The sequence below is a fragment of the Budorcas taxicolor genome, chromosome 20 (assembly GCF_023091745.1).
Source record: "Budorcas taxicolor isolate Tak-1 chromosome 20, Takin1.1, whole genome shotgun sequence".
Classification (NCBI taxonomy): domain Eukaryota; kingdom Metazoa; phylum Chordata; class Mammalia; order Artiodactyla; family Bovidae; genus Budorcas; species Budorcas taxicolor.
The window spans coordinates 35,008,823-35,018,107 of NC_068929.1; positions in this window are offsets into that span (position 1 = coordinate 35,008,823).

Consider the following 9,285-nt stretch of genomic DNA (forward strand, 5'->3'; position numbering starts at 1 on the left):
CCAAATGTTCTTCCAGTTTACAAGCAAGGAAAGAACGCGATTCACTGAATACTAAAGAATAAAGATGATTTATTGAAGCTCACGTCCTTCATTTTACAGAGGAAGAAATTGAAGTCGGAGAAGTCAGTTAACAAGGGCCACGGGGCTGGTTAATGGCAAGCCCTGACTGGGGGCCCTAAGTCACAGCTCTGTGAACAATCTTTCCACCTCCTCATGTGGCTGAATCCTCCATAATTGCTAGGGTGTATTTACAAAAGCGAAAGAGCTAAGGGGAAAATAAACTGAGTTTAAAGCCCTTTTATGGTAGAAATTAGGGAATCCAAAGATTCCTTATTTTGCTACTTGCCAGTAACTGTTATAAATACTTTCACAGAATGACTGGTTAAATCCTCACATTAACCTTTTCAGTTAGGTGCTCTGATTACCACCCCTGTTTTGACAGAAGAGGGAACTGAGGCCCAGAAATTTACTTGGCTTGCTCAAGGTCACACAGCTGTCCAGTACTGATGCTGGGACTCAGACCTGAGGGTCTGGCTCAAGTCTGGTGCTCTTCCTCAGTAGCCTGTGCTGCCTCTTTGTGTGATGATTAAAGGGGCCAGAACAGGAAGGGCAAGAAATAAAACCTTGGACAGCTCCACAGACTGACCACTGGGATTGGCAGGAAAACCAAGAGAACCTGGAAAAAGTGCTTTCTTGTTTTATAAGAGTGGTTATAAAGATTCTCTGTGAGAAAAGTGTGTCTTTAAAGGGAGGCCTTCTTCTCAAAGACAAAAGGACTTTTTTTTTTTTAAAGGAGTAATCTTAAAATAGTACATGCCATCAGTCTTTCTAAAACAATGAAATACAGGATAAATCATTGCATATTTTAAATACAAAAGACTCCTTGAATTCTACGACATGACAATCCACAGAACAAGAATTCATAAAGAAACAGCCCAGAAACTTCCCAGGTGACGCATACTCTGACATAGGTCATCCCATGGTGCCCCTGTAGAGCAATGCTTGGCAAAGCCAATCCTGGATTCTGAAGAATTAAGAGGTTACTGAAAACTTTAGGCTACCGTAGAAAAGGAAAACTTAAAAGTCAGCTTCAGAAACCACTTCTAAAGTCCAGTAGCCAGACTTTTTTCCAGGAGTCACCCGCAGTCCTCTTGCAGAGACTGCTAGGGCCTGCTCCGTTTCAAAATATAAACCCTTCCTTCATGCCTTCCTTTCCCTTGGGGGTCCTGGGATACTCAGCCATACAGGACTGACCTCACACTGAATTTCCTTCACTTGAAAAAAATGTTTTTCTCCTAGACAGGGTCATTCCACAATAGGCTAATTACAATGTAACAGTATATAGAAAAGTTAACATTTTTGTTTTGAATAGTATGGGGAAATACTTTCAACATGTTAAGTGAAAGCAAAAGTTGCAAAACAGAATGATACAAATTTGTGATATGTATAACTGGAAGGAAATATATCAGACATTAGAAATACTTTTTCATTATCTTGTGGAACCTCAGGTGATCTAAACAATGTTAATATTTTCCAGTGTTGTTTGCATTTTCTACAATGGGAATATATGTCAGAAAAAAATTTTAATGTCAGAAAAATATTATTTTCCAAAAGAATTGATGAAACTAAAAACTATAAAGACAGTATAGTTTCACGTTATTGGAGAGCTCATTAAAATTTAGTGTATTAAACCCTGCTCCCTTTTGTTAGCAGTAGCCAAGTACATTCTTAGAAACAACTAACTATTAATAGAAGAACTGACTCTAAAGCAGGAGGTCCTGTTCTATACTTTAAGAAGTACCGACAGTGGCTAAAAGTTTAGAGTTTTGACTCATAAAGCTACACCCTGCCTCTTAGCTCTGTTCTTTACTAATTACATGACACTCTGGTTTCATGTACCTTCATCTGTTCTCTCATCTGTAATCGGGGAGTTGTGAAAATTAATGAGACAAAGTTTCTGGTAAACAATGAGCTAGGTTTTCTTAACCTGGAGTCCCATGGGCTTGGATGATTGGCAGGAGGCTCCCCCATCAACAATGTATTTGTCTACTCCTTTCTTCACAGTCTCTAAGTAGTTGGGGCCCAAATGTCAGAACCCCCTAGATAAATGCTTAATAAATGGTAGCATTATTATTTCAAGTTCTGACATATCTTCCCACCTTTAGTGCTGTTCTAGGGAATATAGGCACATTCTACTCTAATTTTAAGTTACCTGATACAGAACTTCCCTATTGAATGTGAACCTGGGCTATTCGTGAGGTTTTCCTACCTCTGCTTTTCTTCTTCCTCTTCCACTAGCCACTGGCTAGTGGAACGGAGGGATATTTGGAGGGATATGGAAGGGATATTTGACAAACGTCAGGGAGAGGACACAGAGCAAAAGTTTTTAAGACTGTATTGCTGCAGAGTTGAATCTATAACTCAAAAGGCATATCCTGTTCCAGGAAATTTTATTTATGCTGTTTAGATTCTAAATGCTACCTCAATCTGAGACTTCATGTCTTTGAGACAATTCAGAAACATTCTCAGACAATATCTCTTTGACTATGATCCCTGTTCCATGTTTATCTTTCGGAAATTCCAGTTGAACATTATGTGTCAGACCTTCTCATTTTATCTCGTCTTTCTTGTGTTTTCCAGATTTTTATCTTCTATTTACGTTCTTTCACATTCTGGTTAGTTTCTTCAGATCTATCTATTTCACAGATTCTCTCTTGTACTCCAGTTAATCAGCTGTTTAATCGGCACACTAACCTCACGAGACTTGACAATGCAAGTATAATTAGAACACCAAATTGAATCACAACAATTAGGATTTATTAAAATCTTTTTCCTTAATTTTATAGGCACTTTTAAAGAACCAGCAGGAAAGAAACATTTATTTGAGGTTTACCCATGTATTGTTTCCCTTATTTCTATTAATTTCAAGCAATATTAAACCAAAAGAACTAAGACTAGTATGGTAATTGTTTTTAAAAGTTTTCTCTCATGTGTATGTGTATGGAGAGATATTCATGTAATATTAGCCGTAATTATTTCATTAATGAGCTTTGAACTGTGGTGTTGGAGAAGACTCTTGAGAGTCCCTTGGACTACAAGATCAAACCAGTCAATCCTAAAGGAAATAAATTCTGAATATTCATTGGAAGGGCTAATGCTGAAGCTGAAGCTGCAATACTTTGGCCACCTGATGCAAAGAGCTGACTCATTAGAAAAGACCCTGATGCTGGGAAAGATTGAAAGCAGGAGGTGAAGGGGACAACAGAGGACGAGATGGTTGGATGTCATCACCAACTCAATGGACATGAGTTTGAGTAAGCTCCAGGATATGGTGAAGGACAGGGAAGCCTGGCATGCTGCAGTCCATGGGGTCGAAAAGATTCGGACACAATTGAGTGAGTGAACAACAAATGAGTCTTGGAGTGGCTTTTAACTTTCTTATTTTTCTAAAATGCATGAATCTTTTTTGTTGAGCAAGTATAATTTAACAACAAAAACAACAAAGTAGAAAAAAAGGTTGTACATTTCAGTGACTGGGTAAAGTGCCGCTACTTCCCCTACCAAGTCAGCTTAAATTCTGTTGATATTCTGGGTACTTTAATTCACTTTAGACATTCCTGCCTCATCATTCAGTCGTTAGTGTTCAATACTTAGCTTTCTTCCTAAAGGTAAAGTACAATGAATAGAGGGGGTAAAAAAGAGAAAATAACCCAAATTGTAATCTTGAGACACTTTCATTATAAAAGTAATTTTCATTATTAAATTTGAGTTATTACCTGAGATTCCCACGATAATATTAATAGCAACTGTACTCCAAACTTTTCTTGAGTATGTAGCCAAGTATAGCAATGTGCTGTGCGGTGGTTAGTCACCCAGTCATGTCCGACTCTTTGGAACCCACCCCATGGACTGCAGCCCTCCAGGCTCCTCTGTCCACTGGGATTCTCCAGGCAATATTGGAGTGGGTTGCCATGCCCTTCTCATGGGGATCTTCGAACTCAGGTCTCCTGCATTGCAGGGGGATTCTTTACTGTCTGAGCCACCGGGGAAGCCCAAGTATAGCAATAAGTGTGATATTTTCTTAATAATCAGCACTTGGGTATGATCTACAGTTGAACAATGAACAGATGAAGGCTCTGGGCCCATTTATTCTTTGCCGAAATTATCTCATGAAAAGTTTTAAGAATCAAATAGTTACTTTTGTTTGATTTTTATCTTCAGTTTTTAATAAGCACCATTTCAACTGGACTAGGGTTCTGAATCTGTTATTCCCTCCATAATGTTTCATAGCTGTATCTAACAGATAACTATTATTTCACAGGATACAGTTACTGCTCTAATACACCTCCAATAAAGTGGTCTACCAGGCCACAGAGTTAATGATCAGCTCTTCTCTTAGGTGAGTTCATACACTGACATTTGCTCCTCAGCTGATATAAGCCATCGTTTTGTCTCTAAAGTGTATTTGAGTTACCCAGTGGAAGCAAAAGTATTCAATTATTCTGATTTTCCAGTTTTTATTTTACTATTCTCTAACAGATGATGTCTTTGTGGCATTTTCATTTCAGAAAGATAAAAGCAATTCATTACTGAGAATCAGTAGAATGTTCTTGATTAATATGAAAAAACAAGACCATTGTCTTAGTCCAGTGACTTACATGAATAGTCAACATGGACAATAAATAACAAGATATTTTGAAAGTAGCACCTGACTACCTCTAAAAAAAAGAGACCCTCAAAATGTTCACACCAACTGGTTAGTCATCTGTGCTTCCCATAAGTACTCGATGTCAGCCATTCTCCAGGTGTGGCTCCAGGACTATCAGTATTTTACCTGGGAATGTCAGGAATGCAAATTCTCAGGTCCTAATACTAACCCAGACCAACTGAATTGTGTTTTAGCAAAATGCTGTTGCACGCTGTTGTTGAACCATTGCCTAGACGGTGTGGTCTCTAGGCAAGGAGCTATCAGAAGGCAATTTGCTGTGAATCTCTTGCTATCTTTTCTGATCTACTGTTCCCCGCCACCCCAAACTCATCAAGGGCTGAGGTAAATTTCAGAAGGAAAATGGCTGTTTTGCTTATGCTCTGTATAAGCCAACGCTGTCAGCCACAAAGATCTCATACAGAGGTGACTGGAGTCTGTGAAGTCAAGCTCTCTGGTTTCACTTTCCACCAGCTATTTCTCATCTCCTCGTCTTAGTTTCCTCTATTTGTAAAATGACAGCTAATAACGTAATTACTTCAGGAGGTCATTCAGATTAAACGTAAAGTGCTTGGCATAAATGTGATTCATAAATGATGCTATCATGTTACAAGGTTCCTCTCCTGCGCTGTACTTTGGTACAAGTATCAAGGTGGGCATCACTTCAGTTGTATAATTACATTATATTTAGTGTCATATTAGGTGGGAAAGTTAAGAAAACAATTATGAATTCACATGCTGCCTTCCTACATCATGTCAATAAAATTAAGGAAGTAACGTTTATAGAACATGCAGTAGTTAACATTCAGCTTAGGTTTCCCTCTCCTGATGTAACAAAAGTTGTGTTAAATTCAAACCTGCTATCTCCAACAGAATCAGGCTGAACTTTGAAGGTCATTTACTTGTAATTTTACATGATGATTATAAAACTGTTTCCATGTGAACACTGTCATGACCATCTGATCGTTTAACACAGTAACAAATGTTGAAGATGTGCATTAAAATCCACTCAATTTACCAGTGGACATTTTATCACATTCAGGCCAGTCAATGCTGTTCACTTACTCAAAGTATAAAGTGGGTAATTAGCCTAGAAGAGTCTCATAGACTTTTTAAATCTTGAAATATTACTTCAAAATTTAATGTAGTAGGATCAGAAGCACTTACCTCTCCATGAAAGTATTTCTACTTTCAATATTAGGAAGAGAATTGCAGCCTATTTTTAATGGTAGGACTGTAAGATCCTTGTTTTTGTACATGTTCAAGATTTCTAGGTTTTAAATTTATTGACATTGGGGTGCAATTAGTTTCCCTTTGAATCCCAGATGATACATGTGGTATAATAAAAAAAATAAGTATCTGCTTCCTGGCAATGAGCTCTTAAAACACTTGCAATTTCCTGAGTGATATCTTTTGTTATTCCTAACAAGCCTCTACCTGAGTTTATGTAATGCAGTGACTCTTAGCTCCAGTCACTAGTCATCAACCATATGGATTAGAGGGCTAGAACTATCAGCCAACCCCCAAGGGAAGTAAGTAAACAAGGTTAAGGGAGCATCTGGGTAAACACATCCACGTGCTGGGAGGGTGGAGCACCAGGCTGGGACAGGGATGTGCTGTGCACCCCCATCCCCACCTCACCCCTTTGCCCTATGGATCTCTGTCTCTTCCTGGTTTGTATCCTTTACAATAAACTACACTCCATAGTGCTTTCCTGAGTTCCAGATCATTCCACTGAATTATTTAACCTGGGAGGGAGTGGGAACACCTAATTTGTAGTTAACCAGGCAGAAGTGTGGGTACCCTGGGGACTCTTGGTGTCTGAAGTGGGGGCAGTATCATGGACGTTCAGTTGCCAAGTTGTGACCCTATGGACTGTAGCATGCCAGGCCCCTCGGTCCTCCACTATCTCCTGAAGTCTCAAATTCATGTTCATTGAGCTGGTAATGTTATCGAGCCATCTCATTCTCTGCTATCCCCTTCTCCTTTAGCCTTCAATCTTTCCCAGCATCAGGGTCTTTCCCAATGAGTCAGCTTTTCTCATCCGGTGGCCAAAGTATTGGAGCTTCAACTTCAGCAACAGTCATTCCAATAAATATTCAGGGTTGATTTCCTTTAGGATTGACTAGTTTGATCTCCCTTCTCACTTTCTGGAATCTATGTTAATTCCAGGTACTGTCAGAATTGAAGGTCAGCCAGTTGCTGTTTAGGAATCAAACTGCTGTTGAACAGTGTAGGGTAGATAGGAGAGGCTCTCCTATCATTTTCCAGTGCTCCTGGGATTCCTGTGGGTGACCAACATCTGGTAGTACCACCCATCTGTCACACTGTAGACCTAGCTCAATACTCCAGGAGTAAAGCGAGAACAAAATATCCAGTTCAGTACTTTAATATACATTATCATTCCCTGGTGGCTCAACGGTAAAGAATTCACCTGCCAATGCAGGAGACTTGGGTTCAATCCCTGGGTTAGGAAGACTCCCCTGAAGAAGGAAATGCCAACCCACTCCAGTATTCTTGCCTGGGAAATCCCACGGACAAGGAAGCCTGGTGGACAAAGAAGTCTGTGAGGTTGCAAGGATCGTGCAAAAAGAACATGACTTAGTGACTAAATAATAACATGCAAAATGCTTTAGGAACTGCAAGGTTTACTACCAGCGGTACCTTTCCTTGTCTTCTGTGATAATCTAATTCACTGGCATTTGGAGCACACATAGCCTTCAAATCTTTGGGGAAAAGTAAATGAACTATATCTGTCCCTCAAACCTGCTTTGAAAGGCCTTGCCAAATCTGAAAACTTAAATGATAATTTTAATGCTTTGCTGTGCCTTTGTGCCTGATCTCTACATTGCAGTCAGGGCTCTTGAAAAATTATGTTTAAAAATAAACCTTGTTTCATACCTTGGCTTAAGGGCACAGCTTGAGTTATTTTCAGCATTCAAAATTCACTAGATACTAACTAGTAATTTATATGCTTGAGACCACTGTCAGGAATTTAAACATTTTTAAAACTATAACTCAGGAACATGGACATCTTAAGGCAAACTGAAAATTTCAGTTAATTCTATCATCAGTATTTTCCGACTTCAAAGAAAAAAAATATGTCTATATATATAAAACATAATTATGCCTTGTAGCATTATGCTTTATAGCATATACCCAACTATCAAAGAGAACAGACTTGGAAATGTTCATACACCTTGATTTAAAATAAAGACAGTCTCCTAATTCCTCTTATCTCTAAATCCATGACTTCTCCAGTTATGGAAAGCCATTCTCTTCAATATACTTCATAAATGTTATAACCATTTAACATCAGGGTTACCAAAATGTGTTACGTGGAACTGACCTTTTAAATTTAACACACTAGTAAGTGCAGAAAGGATTTTTAAAATAGGCTCTACTAAAATTCCACTGGTTACTGTGTCCCACACCATGTAAAACAGCAAATATCAACCTCTCCTTACTTTCTTTTGAATTGATTTTTGAGGATTGGAGATATATACTGAGAATGTTATATCTCAACTCATGTATCAGTCATATTTGTACAGATTAGAAGACACCTCTGATCGCAAACCAAATTAAACACTGGTTAAATTGAAAAAAAAGAGTCAAACACATAATTTTAAAGTTTACTTTAAAAATGTAAATATCTCCCAATATTTAACAGGTAAAGAAAATAGCATATTGGTTTATTTTCTGTTTTTGTTATATTTTATTTACCAAGTAATACTGATTAAAAATATTTACACACCTACTTTAAAGTCCACAGTTTAGCACTCTTATTTGTATGGCTTTAAAAGTTATAGCACAAGATCTTTACATTAAGGACTGGGGGAAAAGATTCATTCAAAACAAAGCCTGATATATTATATACATGTTTTTCTCTGTACTTTATTTTAAATACATTAATTTTTAAATGATGCTCATCTTGCTTTCATCTGGTGGTAAAATATTAGTGCAACTTTTCATCAAAATAAAGTTTACCACAGATATAAATGAATTTTCCCAATTGAAAATGGCCCTTCAGCTGCCATTAAATGAAATTTCTCAACCTAAGTGAAAAAGAATTGGTAGCTGTCATTATAAGAAAAAATATATAAAGTACTACAGCATCACCTACACTGCTTACAACACAAATTTTAAAAGAACTAGAGATGCTTTATAGGAGTTTAGTTGGTTTTGAAAAGGCACATGGGTGTGTGTGTGTGTTTTTAAACATTCTAGCAATTTGCCACCACCACTGTTTCTGTTGCAGAGATGACGTCTATGACCATCAATCAGGGCAGACAAGAATGTTGTTCGAACTAAAGGAAGCCAGAAGCCAAAATTTAACTGCACAGTAACAATGCACTTTTCTTCATGCAGTCTTGTTTCCTATATATTCAAATTTTCTAACATGCATCAGAATACATCAACTTGTATTCTAATGATTTTATGTTTGATTTTACAACATGGGGGGGCGGGGAACTTGAGGAAGGACATGACCAGGGAAAGAGAGTAAGAACTCTTACCACAATGAAAATATACATTCGTACCCAACTATATAGTAAGAATATAATCCATTTAAGTTTTCCAGA